Source organism: Sminthopsis crassicaudata, chromosome 2 (genome assembly GCF_048593235.1).
Source record: "Sminthopsis crassicaudata isolate SCR6 chromosome 2, ASM4859323v1, whole genome shotgun sequence".
Lineage (NCBI taxonomy): Eukaryota > Metazoa > Chordata > Mammalia > Dasyuromorphia > Dasyuridae > Sminthopsis > Sminthopsis crassicaudata.
The window spans coordinates 272,411,052-272,425,803 of record NC_133618.1 but is presented as its reverse complement, the minus strand read 5'-3'; positions in this window follow the sequence as shown (position 1 = coordinate 272,425,803).

Below are 14,752 nucleotides of genomic sequence, written 5' to 3'. Positions count from 1 at the left end.
TTTTGTGTAAAACCAGGATAATGAAACTTCCAGGTTTGTGGTAGCAAACAAATGAGATAGCATATAACACTTTATGGTCCTTAAAGCAATATACAAATGCTAGCTATTATTATTATTATTATTATTATTTTTAATCATATGAAGGAGGACAGAATTTGGGAATCAAGGAGTGGAAATTTCAAGAAAGTACATTTAGATTCAATGTAACAATTAGAGCTGCTCCAGAGCAGAAAAAGCAGCTTTGGGAGGATTTCCTTTCATCCTAGGTCTTTGAGAGGGGTGTAGCTGACCACTTGGTTGGGGAATGACATAGGGGAAAGGATGTTGTAGAAAACACCTTTGTTCAAATACAGAATGGATTAAGTGACATATTTGGAGATGAATGCTGAAACTTGGTGAAATTGTTCCTTAGCTGCTTATGCTAAGCTGTCATTAATATGATCATATTTTCAGAGTTCCAAGTTGGGACACGTGGTCTCAGTGAAGAAATCAGGATCATCTCAGATTTCCTGGGATGATTGTCACTGTAACTATGCATAACCAAGAGAAAGACCAATAGGAACTTTATGGTGGGTGGACAGTGGGGAAGAGAGAAAACTTAGAGCCTCCCATGTGGGTCATGGTGAGTCAGGCCCATTGACTCTGTCCCAGACCTGTTTCTGGGCTTTCGTCAGTTACTCCCTAAAGTATTTGTCAGAACTGCACCCCTACTCCAGGGCAAATTTTTTTTATAAAAAATGTGAGGCTGTTCTTGTTTTGCAAAAGACAGAGTTGGGAGGGGGAACCCAAAAATTTTAATTTCCTTCCAGTGAGACTCATCTGATTCCTCAGATGCAGGGAGGGATATGCAGGTGCACAAAAATATATCCTACTTCCTGCACTGAGCCCTGGGCAATGTTTGCATCATTTGGATGCTAGTTTACTTTGAGATCCTAAAATGATCAGATTTCAGATGAGTCATTGCAGGATTAGGTGGAGAACTGTGCCCCAGTCCCTCTCAGCTTTATTTTTGCTTTAATTTTTTTTTGGAAAATAGCTTTTATTTCTTCATTTAAGAAATATACTTTTATTCCTCCCCTTATAACTATACCTTATAATAAAATATAGGCAGTAGGTGGCACTGGGGAGACAAGACAGGCTGAGCTGTCAATCATTCATTGACTCCTCAGAATATACAATTTGCTTCTATGAATGGAATACTATGATACATGTAATGTTGCACATCCAAAGTCCTCCCACCTCTTCACAGAGATAGAAGTATATTTTCTCAAATCTTCTTTGCCAGTGAGAAATACGAGATAGATTGGGAGTGGGAAAGATCCAGATTCAGATCCTGCCTCTGATACATGTTAGCTGCGAGGCCATGGACTTAAACTTAAACCACTTAAACTTTAAGTTGGAGAGAAGGTGCTGACTTGCATTGTTGGAGTTTCCTCTTTGGGAAATGCCTTTTTGTTGTTCAGTCATGTCCAACTTTTCATATCCCCATTTGGGGGATTTTTTGATCCAGTTATTGGACTTCTTTCTCCGACTCATTTTACATATGAGGAAACTGAGGCAAACAGGGTTAAGTGACTTGCCTGGGATCACACATCTAATAAGTGTCTGAGGACAGATTTGAACAAATGAAGAATAATCTTTTTGATTCTACATTGGTAGCAGTGTGTGTAAAGATAGTCAAGGAAATGAGCATTTATTAAGCACCTGTTCTGTGCCAAGGACTGTGGTAAATACTTCAGATGCAAAGAAAGGCAAAAACAATCACTGCTCCCCAGATTATTCACGATGTAATGGAGGAGACAAAATGCAAATGATTATATACAAACAAGTCATACAGAATACATTGGAAATAATCTCAGAGGAAAGGCATTAGCGTTAAACTGCTGTCTCTTTTAAAAGAAGAAATATTAAAGATAAAAATCCAGTGTAACAGCTAGTTTTAACTTACCCTAATCATTACATTTCATCTAATCCCATAATTTAGAATATACAAAATCATCAAGCTCCATTGCCTTGTCCTTATCACATGGCTTTTTTTTTTTTTTGTATCTTGGCTTCCCAGTAATGTTGGGTTTCATCAATAAACATTTAATAGGTGCCTACTGTATACACTGGATTAAGTGCTGGGAGTAAACTGCTGGAGCTGTAGTGGCCTTGCCCAGAACCGTATAATCCTTAAAGCTCCTGCTTGCTCTCAAATGTCATGATGCCAGGACTATATGCAAATGTGGAAGCCATTATAAAGATCTTAGATAATTATAATTTGCCAAAAGCTTTCACTGAATTATCTCATTCAATCTTCTTAATTGTATATGAAACAGTATTTTTTTAATCATTCCCATTTTATAGATGGATAATTCAATTTTCCAAGGAAATAAAACTGAGGACTAGATTTGGGGTATTTGGATAGTTAAGTTTGGTTCAATGGACTCCCAATCTGGAGTCAAGAAGATATGGGTTCAAATTCTCCCTCAGGTAATTCTTAGCTATATACTCCTGGGCAAGTTATTTAACCTCTATCTACTCAGTTTCTTCATAAGAAGGAAACAATAATACTTACCTCCCAGAGTTGTCATAAGGATCAAATGAGATCCTTTGAACACCTTAGAGTGCTATGTAAATTATTATTTGACCCTAAGGAAAAGGACTTGTCACTCATTCTTTATATTGGGAGCCTCTTAGAGGCTCATTTAAAATATTCATTTTGAACTTAAATACAAAAGAAAAAAAGAACATTTTCATGTACATAGTAGAACATAAGAGAAGAGCCAATATAAAACAATACATTTCTATTTCACGGAAACCTATATAATAAATCCTACAGATTGTTTTCAAAGCTATCCAGCTTTTCTGTGCTTCTTTCTAGGTTTTCTTTTATTCTATTCTCTGCACTTTTTATTTTTTCTCCGCCCACTCCCCTGCCTTAGAAAACTACAATTAAATGTGAGTATATATACATATTTACACACACACACACACACACACACACACACACACACACACACACACACACACATATATATATATATATATATCTCAAAACATACACAACATGGATACATTGTAAGGTTAATCTAGGTTTGAAATTTCCATTAAGCTTAAAGGTATAGACATAAAGGGAGTGAATACAAGTTTATTGCTGCTCAGAACCTTGATTCAAACAAGACATAAGGGAAGAGGAAACTTATAAAAATAATACACAATCAACAACAAACAGCGATTACCATAAATTGATATAAAGACAATATAAGAAACATGTGTATGTTGTAACATACATCACCACTCCAAGGAAGCACCAACACCTGAAGTTTTTGGCTGGGAGAATCCCTAGTCCCAACCATTCTGGGTGTCGGAGTGGGAGGGTCCCAGACAAGGTATACATTCCCTCCTGAGTGAGATTCTCAAAGTCCCTTTCCCACTAGGGGGTTCTTATAGACTGAAAACAAAGAAGGTACTATGTTAAATATTCTCATCTAATACATGACTCCTGAGACAAAGTAGTCTTCCGGGTACAAGGTGCTCCATCTTGAGCATCTACCAAGAAGAATATTTGTTCATTCCTTTAGAATGACTGTGTTTATTCAGGGAACTGGCTAGGTTTCCAAGGCAAACATAGGTCAGCAATAAAGGAAACTTGTTAATCAATGCACAGAAAAGATGGGCTTCCCTTCCTGTGCTTCCTAAAATTCCATCAGATAACTGCAAGCATATTCTCATGTTCTCAGCAAAAAGTTACACATAGGACATGGCTGAGACTCACTAGGATTTCTTACTAGGATTCCTTACATACACACACACACACACACACACACACACACACACACACACACACACACACACATATATATATATATATATATATATATATAAAGCATATGCATATAAAAACACACACATTCATACTTGTAATGCATATTTCTCCTTATCAGTTCTTTCCAAATTTTTTTCTCTTTCCCTTCCCTTTCCCCTCCCCAAGATAGTAAACAATTTGATATAAGTTATACATGTACACTCATTTAAAAAAAAATTACTAATCTTTTCTCTTGGAATATACCTCTCCAGTAGACTAGAACCAGCCTCTAACCTGGAAATGGCTGGAGCAGAACAGAACAAGCAAGAGATAGGAGAATCAGGACACAAACAGAAGTTTAATTAATTTCAAAAAGAGGAAAGCATTTTCCCTCCTAAAAGGGCAGGCTTAATATCATGAGGCAGGGCAGTACTTTATATACTTAAAAAAAAATACAAGCGGCCTAAGCCATGACATAATCATTCTCAGGTCCTCACAGTAGTATTTTTCATGGCAAGCTCATGCATGGACAACACAGGCATACCTCCTCCTGTGGGAACAGTCTCCAAGTTGATTGTCTAACAGCAAGGTACAGAACCAGAAGGAGCGGGAGTAAAATACCTGGTTTGGTTCACTTGGCAATTACAAGGAACAGAGATTGTAAGCATTTCAAGAGATGTGATAGATATTGGCTCTCAGGTCCCTTGAAAATAGAGGAAGCTGAAATCATAAAACTTTCAATGATTCCATGGCAAAGCAATACACTTTGCCAGAGGGTAAGATCCAGAGTGCAGAGGATTGTTGCTTTGCCAAACTCAGGGCATAGCCTACTTGCTAGGCCTTATCTCTGAGAAAAAGGGTTTCTCCAAAACATTTTGATATACCATATATCTTCCCACTACCATGCTTTATGCTCCAAATGTTCTCTTTCCTTCCCTCTCTTCATATGTTGAATTTCTATCTTTTAAAATACATTCTTTTTTATTATTAATTATAATTTTTATTTACCAGATTTTACAACATTGACAATTGCCAAACCTTTTGTTCCAATTTTTCCCTGCACGTGGCAGGTTGACCAATACATGTTAAAAATGTTAAAGTATAAATTAAATACAATACATGTATACATGTCCAAACAGTTGTTTTGCTGTATAAAAAGAATCGGACTTTGAAATAGTGTACAATTAGCCTGTGAAGGAAATGAAAAATGCAGGCAGACAAAAATAGAGGGATTGGGAATTCTATGTAGGGGTTCATCATCATCTCCCAGAGTTCTCTCGCTGGGTGTAGCTGGTTCAGTTCATTACTGCTCTATTGGAACTGATTAGGTTTATCTCATTGTTGACAAGGGCCATCTCCATCAGAATTGATCATCATACAGTATTGTTGTTGAAGTATATAATGATCTCCTGGTTCTGCTCATTTCACTCAGCATCAATTCATGTAAATCTCTCCAGACCTTTCTGAAATCATCCTGTTGGTCATTTCTCACAGAACAATAATATAAAATACATTCTTAACATAATGACTGGCACATAGTAAATATTTAATGAATGCTTTTCCTCATTTATTCATTAAAATCTAGTTCAGATAACCACATTCTCTATGAAGAACCCTTCCCTCTATCTCAAGTTAATAATTTGTTGAATGCAGTTAGGGGGTACAATACATGGAATACTGGGTCTAGAGTCAGGGATACTCATCTTTCTGAGTTCAAATCTGGCCTCAAACACTATGAGTTGTATGGCCCTGAGCAAGTCATTTAACCCTGTTTGGAAGAATGTTAAAGTTCAGATTACGAGAGAAAGAAGAGAGAGAGAGAGGAAGAGGTAGGAAAGTACTCTAACATATAATAACCCTTTTCCCTGTCCACTGGTACTTGGAGCAGAACCTCAATTTCCCCATCTGGCAAATGGATGTAAAAATATTTGTTCCATTTCCCCAGAGTGGTTGTAGGTAAAAGACTTTTTAAAATTTTAAATATTACAATTGTTGTTCTTTTTTTTCTCTCAATAGTATTTTATTTTTCCAAACACATGCAAAGATAATTTTCAACATTCACCTTTACAAAATCCTGGTGCTCTAAATTTTTTTCTAGCTCTCCCTTATTTCCCCCCTCCCCAAGACAGCAAGCAATTTGATATAAGCTAAATATATGCAATTCTTTTAAATGTTTTTCCATATTTATCAAAGTTTATCAGAAAAAATCAGAATAATAGAAAAAAAAACATAAGAAAAAGCAAGCAAGCAAACAAGCACTGCTGAGAAGAGCCAAATCCATCACAGTTGATCATTCCGTAATTTTATTGTTGTGCACAGTGTTCTCCTAGTTCTGCTCACTTTACTCAGAATCAGTTCATATAAGTCCTTGCAGACTTTTCTGAAATCAGCCTACTCATTATTTTTTTAAAAATTCCTTTTTTAGGATGTTAGTAAGCAGCCCTTCTTATAGTGGCTGACTGGATGCCCATGAGTTGGAGAATGGCTGAATAAGTTATAGTAAATGAATGTTATGGAATATTATTATTCTGTAAGAAATGACCAGCAGAATGATTTCTGAGAGGCCTGGAGAGACATGAATTGGTGCCGAGTGAAGTAAGTAGAACCAGGAGAATGCTGTGCACAGCAATGCCAAGATTATGTGATGATCACTTCTGATGGGCTTGACTTCAACAATGAAGTAATTCAGGCAAGTTCCAAAGATCTTGTGATGAAGGGAGCCATCTGCACTTAGAGCAAAAACTGTGGGGGCTGAATATGGATCAAAACAATTTAAACTTTTTTATTGTTTGCTTCATTTAATTTTCTTTCTCATTTTTTCTTTTTTGATCGAATTTTTCTTATGCAGAACAATAATTGTGGAAATATATATAGAAGAATTGTAGATGTTTAATATATATTACGTATCTTTTAGTAGCAGCAAAGAATTGTAAGTTAAGGGAATGCCCATTAATTTGGGAATGATTGAACAAGGTGTGATTTATGATTATGATGGAATACTATTGTGCTATAAGAAATGACGAACAGGACATCTTCAGAAAAACCTACAAAGACTAAATGTGAACTGATGCAAAGTGAAGTAAGCAGAACCAGGAGAACATTGCACACAGAAACAACAATCTTGTATGATGATCAACTTTGAATGAGTTATTTAATATCTGCAATTATTTTAAACAATTCTGAAGGACTTTTCATCTTCAGAGAATGAACTTACGGTGCCTAAATGCAGATTGAAACATACTTTCCCCTCTTTAAACTTGGTTTGTATTTTGGTTTTTTTGTTATTTTTGGTGTGTTGTCTTTTACAACATGATTAATATGGAAATATGTTTTGCCTGACTGCACATGTATAACTGATAGCAAATTGCTTGCCTTTCTCAGTGAGAAGAATGGAGAGGGAGGGAAAAAAATTAGAACATGAATTCTTTTAATGAATTAAAATATAGAAAAATAAAATATCAAAATATATATATATATATATATATTGTATAACTTGCCATCTAGGGGAGGGAGTGGGGGGAAGGGAGGGAAAATTTTGGAATACAAGATTTTGCAAGGGTGAATGTTGAAAATTATCTATGTATATGCTTTGAAAATTAAAAGCTTTAATAAAAATGCCTTTTATTTTATTTTTTCTGGTTGTTCCATGTACATTCATTTTTTAAAATACACATTTCTTTATGAATCATGTTGGGAGAGAAAAATCAGAACAAAAGGGCAAAGTCATCAGACCAACTCCCCCACCCCCACACAGAGATTAAGGAATTTACCAGGGTCATACAGTGAATAGCCATTGGAACTGGCTTGAATCACCTCACTGTTGAAAAGAGTCCCGTCCATTAGAATTGAACACTGTATAATCTTGTTGCTGTGTACAATGTTCTCTTAGTTCTACTCACTTCACTTAGTATCAGTTCATGTAAGTCTCTCCAGGTCTTTCTGAAATCCTGTTGATTATCAGAATAATGTTTTTAATGTATTAAAGAATACGTAGAATTACAAAGGAAACCAATTATATTTAGTTATCAAAATATTTATAAAAACCAGGTTTACAGACTCCAGATTATGAATCTCAATTTTATAGACTCCCTTCTCCTCTTTCTCAACTCTTTTCCTTAATTGTGACTGGGGTTTTTCATGGCTGACTCTAACACACTGGGAGTCCCTGCCTAATTTACAATTTCAGTATTTCTCTTAGTAGGCAGCATGTTGTAATAAGAAGTAAGCTGGATTTAGAGGTTAAAGTTTTGAACCCTGTCACCTACTAACTTTATGACGTTGGGAATATTGCTTGACTTCTGTGGACCTTGGTTTCATATGTCACCTACTATATTCCAATTGAGGTCTAAGCTATATGTATAGCATACACACACACACACACATTTAGCTAGGAAAAGCTTCTAAGTAAATAGGTAAATTGAATAGTATAAGTTCAACAGCTTTGTACAGATCAGATTAAAAGGCACAGTCCCTAGCTAACAAGGATAGCCCAGAGCTTTTCCTGTGGACTTATAAATTTTGTGGCTAATAAGTCTGAAATTAGAACTTTTCTTGGTGCTTTCATATTTTTTTAGCCTCAGCTTCTTCCAGCTCATCTCCTAGCTCAGCCTCATCCCAGCTAAGGAAAAGTGGGCCCTGGTAAGACCAGATAATCCTTCCAGACATTGAGGGATACAGTAAAGTCTAGAACCCAGAAATCCTGACTTGTAACCAAGCTGATCCATCAGAACATTCTGATTTCATAGGGTTGAAGTGGCTATATCACTTTACAGACTTTTTGGTCCTAGTCAAAGGGATGAAAATTGTACACTCCTGACCAGATCTCATTTGAGTCTAGGGAATTAATGCTATTATTTGGAGCCAAAACCTTGGGCTGGGTACTTGAATTCTCTTCACTGGAGAACCATTTCCATCCCTGATTCCCAATTGGCATTGCTTTGAATATTTGAAGCAAAGGTAAATTGTAAATGATGACTGCCTCAAAGGGCAAAATGATAAATGGATATTTAAATAGACCCTGTTTTCCACCTTGCAGCTTTTGAGAAATTGTTCTTTTATCATATCCTGGAAATGAATTTGTCCTTCCCAAGGCAATAACACAATAGAGCCAAAGGCATTTTCCTGCCTCTATTCTTTTCTTCTTTCCATCCTATCCTTCATTCAATGTCAAAATAATCTTATACATTAATCTATTTGTGTCACTCCTTTAGTGATTTCCTATTACTGAGATCAAATTCTTTTACCATTCATTCAGAATCCTCTATCACCTGGAATCACTTTGACCTTGCCTTTCTTTCTTTTTTAAAATAGCATTTTTTATTAAAATATATGCAAAGATAGTTTTTAGCATTCACCCTTGCAAAATCTTGTGTTCCAAAAATTTTCCCACCTTTTCCCGCAGCGCTTCTTCTAGATAGCAAGTAATCCAGTATATGTTAAACATGTGCAGTTCTTCTAGACATATTTCCACTTTATCATGCTGCACAAGAAAAATCAGATTAAAAAGGAAAAAAAAATGAGAAAGGAAAAAAGCAAGCAAACAACAAAGGTGAAAATATTATGTTGTAATCTACATTCAGTCCCCATAGTCCTCTCTCTGGATACAGATGGCTCTCTCCATCACAAGTCTATTGAATTGATCTAAATCACCTCATTGTTGAAAAGAGCCAAGTCTATCACAGTTAATCATCACATAATCTTGTTGTAACTGTGTATAATGTTCTTTTGGTTCTACTCACTTCACTCAGCATCAGTTCATGGAAGTCTCTCCAGGCCTTTCCGAAATCATCCTGCTGATCACTTCCTATAGAACAATAATATTCCATAACAGTCATACACCACAATTTATTCAGCATTCTCCAACTGATGGGCCTCCACTCAGTTTCTAATTTCTTGCCACTACAAAAAGGGCTGCACATTTTTGCACATTTTTTCCCTCGTTTAAGGGCTCTTTGGGATATAAGCCCAGTAGAAACACTGATGGGTCAAAGGGTATGCACAGTTTGCTAGCCCTTTGAGCATAGTTCCAGATTGCTCTCCAAAATGGTTGGATCAGTTCACAATTCCACCAACAATGTATCAGTGTTCCAGTTTTCCCACATCCCCTCCAACATTCATCATTATCTTTTCCTGTCATCTTAGTCAATCTGAGAGGTATGTAGTGGTACCTCAGAGTTGTCCTAATTTGCATTTCTCTGATCAATAGTGATTTAGAACATTTTTTTCATATGCTTTAAAACCATAGAAATGGTTTTAATTTCTTTGGCCTTTCAAGCATTACTTCATATTACACACCTGGGCACTATTTGGAACAGCTGGTGCAGTGGATAGGGTGCTTGGCTCTGGAGTCAGAACGGCTCATCTTCTTGAGTTAAAATCTGGCTTCAGACACTTAACTAGCTGCATGACCCTGGGCAAGTCACTTAATCTATTTGTCTCAGTTTCTTTATCTGTAAAATGATCTGGAAAGGGAAATGGCAAAACGCTTCAGTATCTTTGCCAAGAAAACTCCGAATGGGATCATGAAGAGATTACATCTGAAAACCAAAAAAGTGCACTATGTGTTCCAGCCAAATTAGTTTTCTATTCCTAAATATATGCTGTGTCTTTGCTCACCCTGTGTCTCAAGCCTGCAATATTCTTCCTCTTCTTTATTTGTGGAATTTCTGTTCATCTTTCAGATGGCACCTCTTTCATGAGTCTTTCTCTATATTAATGTAAGCTGTAAAATTCTTGAGGGCAGAACCCATCTTTGCTAACTACCTAACACTATATAAAAGGAAATTTTGCTAGTCTCCTAGGCATATCCAGAACAGAAACAAAAATAAAATAAATGTAGCAGAGCAAGACAAAGGTAGCTTTGTTACATGGCTAGTGGAGTGTACCAGAGAACTGGTACTTTGGTGTGAGGGCTTGCCAAACCATTTTCAGGGCTGCTCTTCCACCTTTGGTATCTACCCGGCACTCAACTCTCATCTTCAGCTCCAAGAAGCTGTAACAAGAAGAGTGGTCACAATTTGGTAAATCTGTCTCAGCAGACAGATTAAGCCAGATTAAGGTTAACCCATGACTCACAAATTTGTTGGTGAGTTACTAGGGTGTTTATCCCAAGCATATGAAAGGACTTCCTCTGGCAGAATGGGCAGATGTGAACAATTTATTCCAGTGGCCATGAAGTCGACTTGATCAGACATGGAAGATGCCAAGGTCATCCACTGCATCCCAGGTAATAGGACTTTTGTCCTATCACTAGACTCTGCTAACTCTGGAAGAGAGAGTGAGGCTGATTACTGCATAATTCTGCCTCACTTAAATCGAATTTATTTATGAGTTAAAAGACATTACTCATACCATTTTTACTCACCATGTCTGGTGCAACAGACAAGTGATGAAGCATCAGATGCAGCACACTGGGAGCTGTAGTCACAACTCTGCACAGAGGTGGCCCAGATCATAGGGTCATCTTCTCACTGGACTGAAGCAGCAGTGAAGCAGCCCCCTGAGTATCTCAGTGTCCTTTTTAAAGAACTGCACTGCTCGCCTCCTAGTGTGAGGAAGAGACTAGAAAAGGTGTCCTATTAAAATAGCAGGAAAAGTTAATGATAAATGTTGGATGGAATGTAGTTGGGACACTAATTAATATATTGTTGGTGAAGTCACTAAATGATCTTACCATTCTGGAGATCAATTTGGAACTATGTTCAAAGAGCTATAAAACTATACATACTCTTTGATCCAGCAGTCTCACTACTGTATCTGTATCCCAAAGAGACCATAAAAGGGGGAAAGGACTCATATATGCAAAATGTTACAGCCTTTTTGTAGTGACAAGGAATTGGAAATTGAGTCGATACTCTTCAGTTGGGGAATGACTGAATAAGTTATGGGTGTATAAATGTAATGGTATATTATTGTTCTAGAAGAAATGATGAGCAGGCTGATTTCAGAAAAGCCTGGAAAGACTTACATGAACTGATTCTGAGTGAAATGAGCTGAACCAAGAAAACATTGTATATAGTAACAACAAGATTATGTGATGATCGGCTGTGATGGATGTGGCTTTTCTCAGCAATGCAGTAATCCAAGACATAGACTTGGGATGAAAAATGCCATCTGCATCTAGACCGAGGACTATGGAGACTGAACGTGGATGGAAGCATCCTTCTTTTTTATTTGTTTGTTTGCTTTTTCTCCCTTTTGGTCTGATTTTTCTTGTACAACATGACAAATGAGGAAATATGTTTAAAAGGACTGCATATATTTAATTTATATCAAATTGCCTGCTCTCTTGGGGAAGAAGGAAAGGGAGAAAGGAGAAAACTTTGAAACATCAAATCTTTAAAAAGTGAATGTTGAAAACTATCTTTATATGTATTTGGAAAAATAAAATACTTTTGAGAAAAAAGAAAGGAATAAGTGTCCTAAAAATTGTCTTTTTCACCCAGTCACAGCCTGTTTACTGAAGCAGTGAATTGAAACCCCCCAAAATATACAAAAACTTTTGTGAAGATAACTCCACTCGCCATTGGTACATGAAATGCATGCATACTTATGAATAAGAAATCCAGGAGATGCAAAAGATGAACAGCTCTTTCTGTGAGAGAATTTAGGTGTTTGACATCCAAATAGCAACCCTGAATAAAACAAGACTGGCAAATAAGGGCCAGCTTACAAAGTTGGACTATATATATGTGTTTTTCTGGAGTGGCTATAATAATGGGGAGCACTATGAAGTTGGCATAGGTTTGACAATCAAAACAATCTACTATTAAAATGGCAGGAAAAGATAATGATAAATGTTGATAAACTTGAATGCTTCCCCAAAGGAGTAAATGACAGGATCATGACAGTGTGACTTGTACCATGATACCATCACCAGTGCATATTCTCCCACCATAATGAACCCTGATGAGTCAAAGAAAAATGACTTGGAGAACTTCATCACCGATGCGCCAAAAGAGGACAAGCTTATAATTCTGGCTGACTTTAATGCCAGAGTAGGTACAGATTATCAGGCATGGCAAGGAGTCCTTAGGAGGAATGGAATTGGAAATGGCAATAGTACTGATTACTTAATATTGAATACTCATGCAACTCATGACCTCATCACCTATACTGTCTTTCATTTATCTGAACTCAATATAACTTCATGAATGCACCCTTGCACCAAACATTGACATTTATTAGACTATGGCATTGTGAGGAGAGGAGATAGATAGGATGTGAAAGTCAAAAATAGGGTGTGTGGCTCAGAGTGCTGGACTAATCAAAGACAGCTTTTCCAAGCAAAATATTTTCATTCAACAAAAGTGGAAGTCCCAAGACAACTACCACAAGACTTAATGTCAACAGACTAGAGCACTTTTCTATATGGGAGAGTAGGCACAGGTTGTTAAGTTTCAATCTCCTTATTTTTTTCATATTAATGGGACCAGTTTCTCAGACTAGGGTAAGAGAGCAAATTAAATAAATTATGGCTTCTGCTATATCCAGTTCCAAATATTTGTTTGGCATGCTTGTTTGGCTCTTTAAGCCCTTCATAATGTGGTTCCTTGCTCCTTTCCAGTCTTCTTACACCTTAGCTGAAGTCTGTGATTTTATAACATGGGCTTCTTTGTCATTTTTCAAGCATGTCCTGATGAAGTACTTTCATTGGCTATCCCCCAACCCTGGAATTCTCTCCTCCTTCATCTCTGCTTCTCAGCTTCCTTTGCCTTTTTTTTTTTTTTAATCTCAGATAAAATCTTGCCTTTTGCAAGACGTTATTTCCAATCTTCCTTAATTTTAGTGCTTTCCCTTTCAAGTTGTCTCCCAATTTATCCTAAATATAGCTTGCCTATGCACATGTATTTGCAAATTTCTCCCCCCACCATTATTACACTGTGCACTTCTTTAGAGTAGGGAATATATTTTGCCTTTCTCTGTTTTCCCAGCACTTAGCACAATGCTCTGCACATAGTCCATGCTTAATGAATGATTATTGACTGACCATTAATATAAGACACAGTTAAAAAAAGGTCTTAGAAAGTCATTTCTTCATAAAGAAATTTTGGAGAGAAGCAGATAGTTACTTCCTTTTAAAAGCAATTTTTACCTGTTTATTTTTATTTTCTCAATTTAAATATTTTATTTCTCAATTATATTTTAAAACAATTTTTAACATTTCTTTTTTAAAAATTTGAATTTCAAACTTTCTTTCCCTCTCTTCCCTTCTTAAGGCAAACAATTTGATGTAGGTTATACATGTGCAATCATGTAAAGCATATTTCCATATTAGTCATGTTGTAAGAGAAAACACAGACCAGAAAAAAGATCAAGAAAAATAAAGTTTTTTGTTTGTTTGGTTTTTTTAAGTATGCTTTGATCTGCATTGAGATTCCATCATTCTTTCTCTGGAAGTGGATAGCATTTTTATCCTAAGTCCTTTAGAATTATCTTGATTGTTGTATTGCTAAATTATCCACAACATTTTTATCTTAAGTCCTTCAGAATTGTCTTGGATCATTGTATTGATAAGTTATTCACAAATGATCATAGTATGATATTACTGTTACTATGCACACTGTTCTGGTTTTGTTCATTTCACTTTGCATCAGGTTATCTAAGTGTTTCCATGTTTTCCTGAAAGAATCCTTGAAATTTCTTATAGCACAAATAGTATTCCATTACATTTAAGTACCACAATTTGTTCATCCATTCCCCAATTGATGAAAATCCTCTCAATTTCCAATTCTTTGATATCATGAAAAACATTGCCATAAGTTTATATGTATTCTTCCTTTTTTCTTTTCCTTCCTTCCTTTTCCTTCCTTCCTTCCTTCCTTCCTTCCTTCCTTCCTTCCTTCCTTCCTTCCTTCCTTCCTTCCTTCCTTCCTTCCTTCCTTCCTTCCTTCCTTCCTTCCTTCCTTCTTTCCTTCCTTTCTTCCTTCCTCAATTGGGATTAAGTGACTTGCCCAGGGTCAC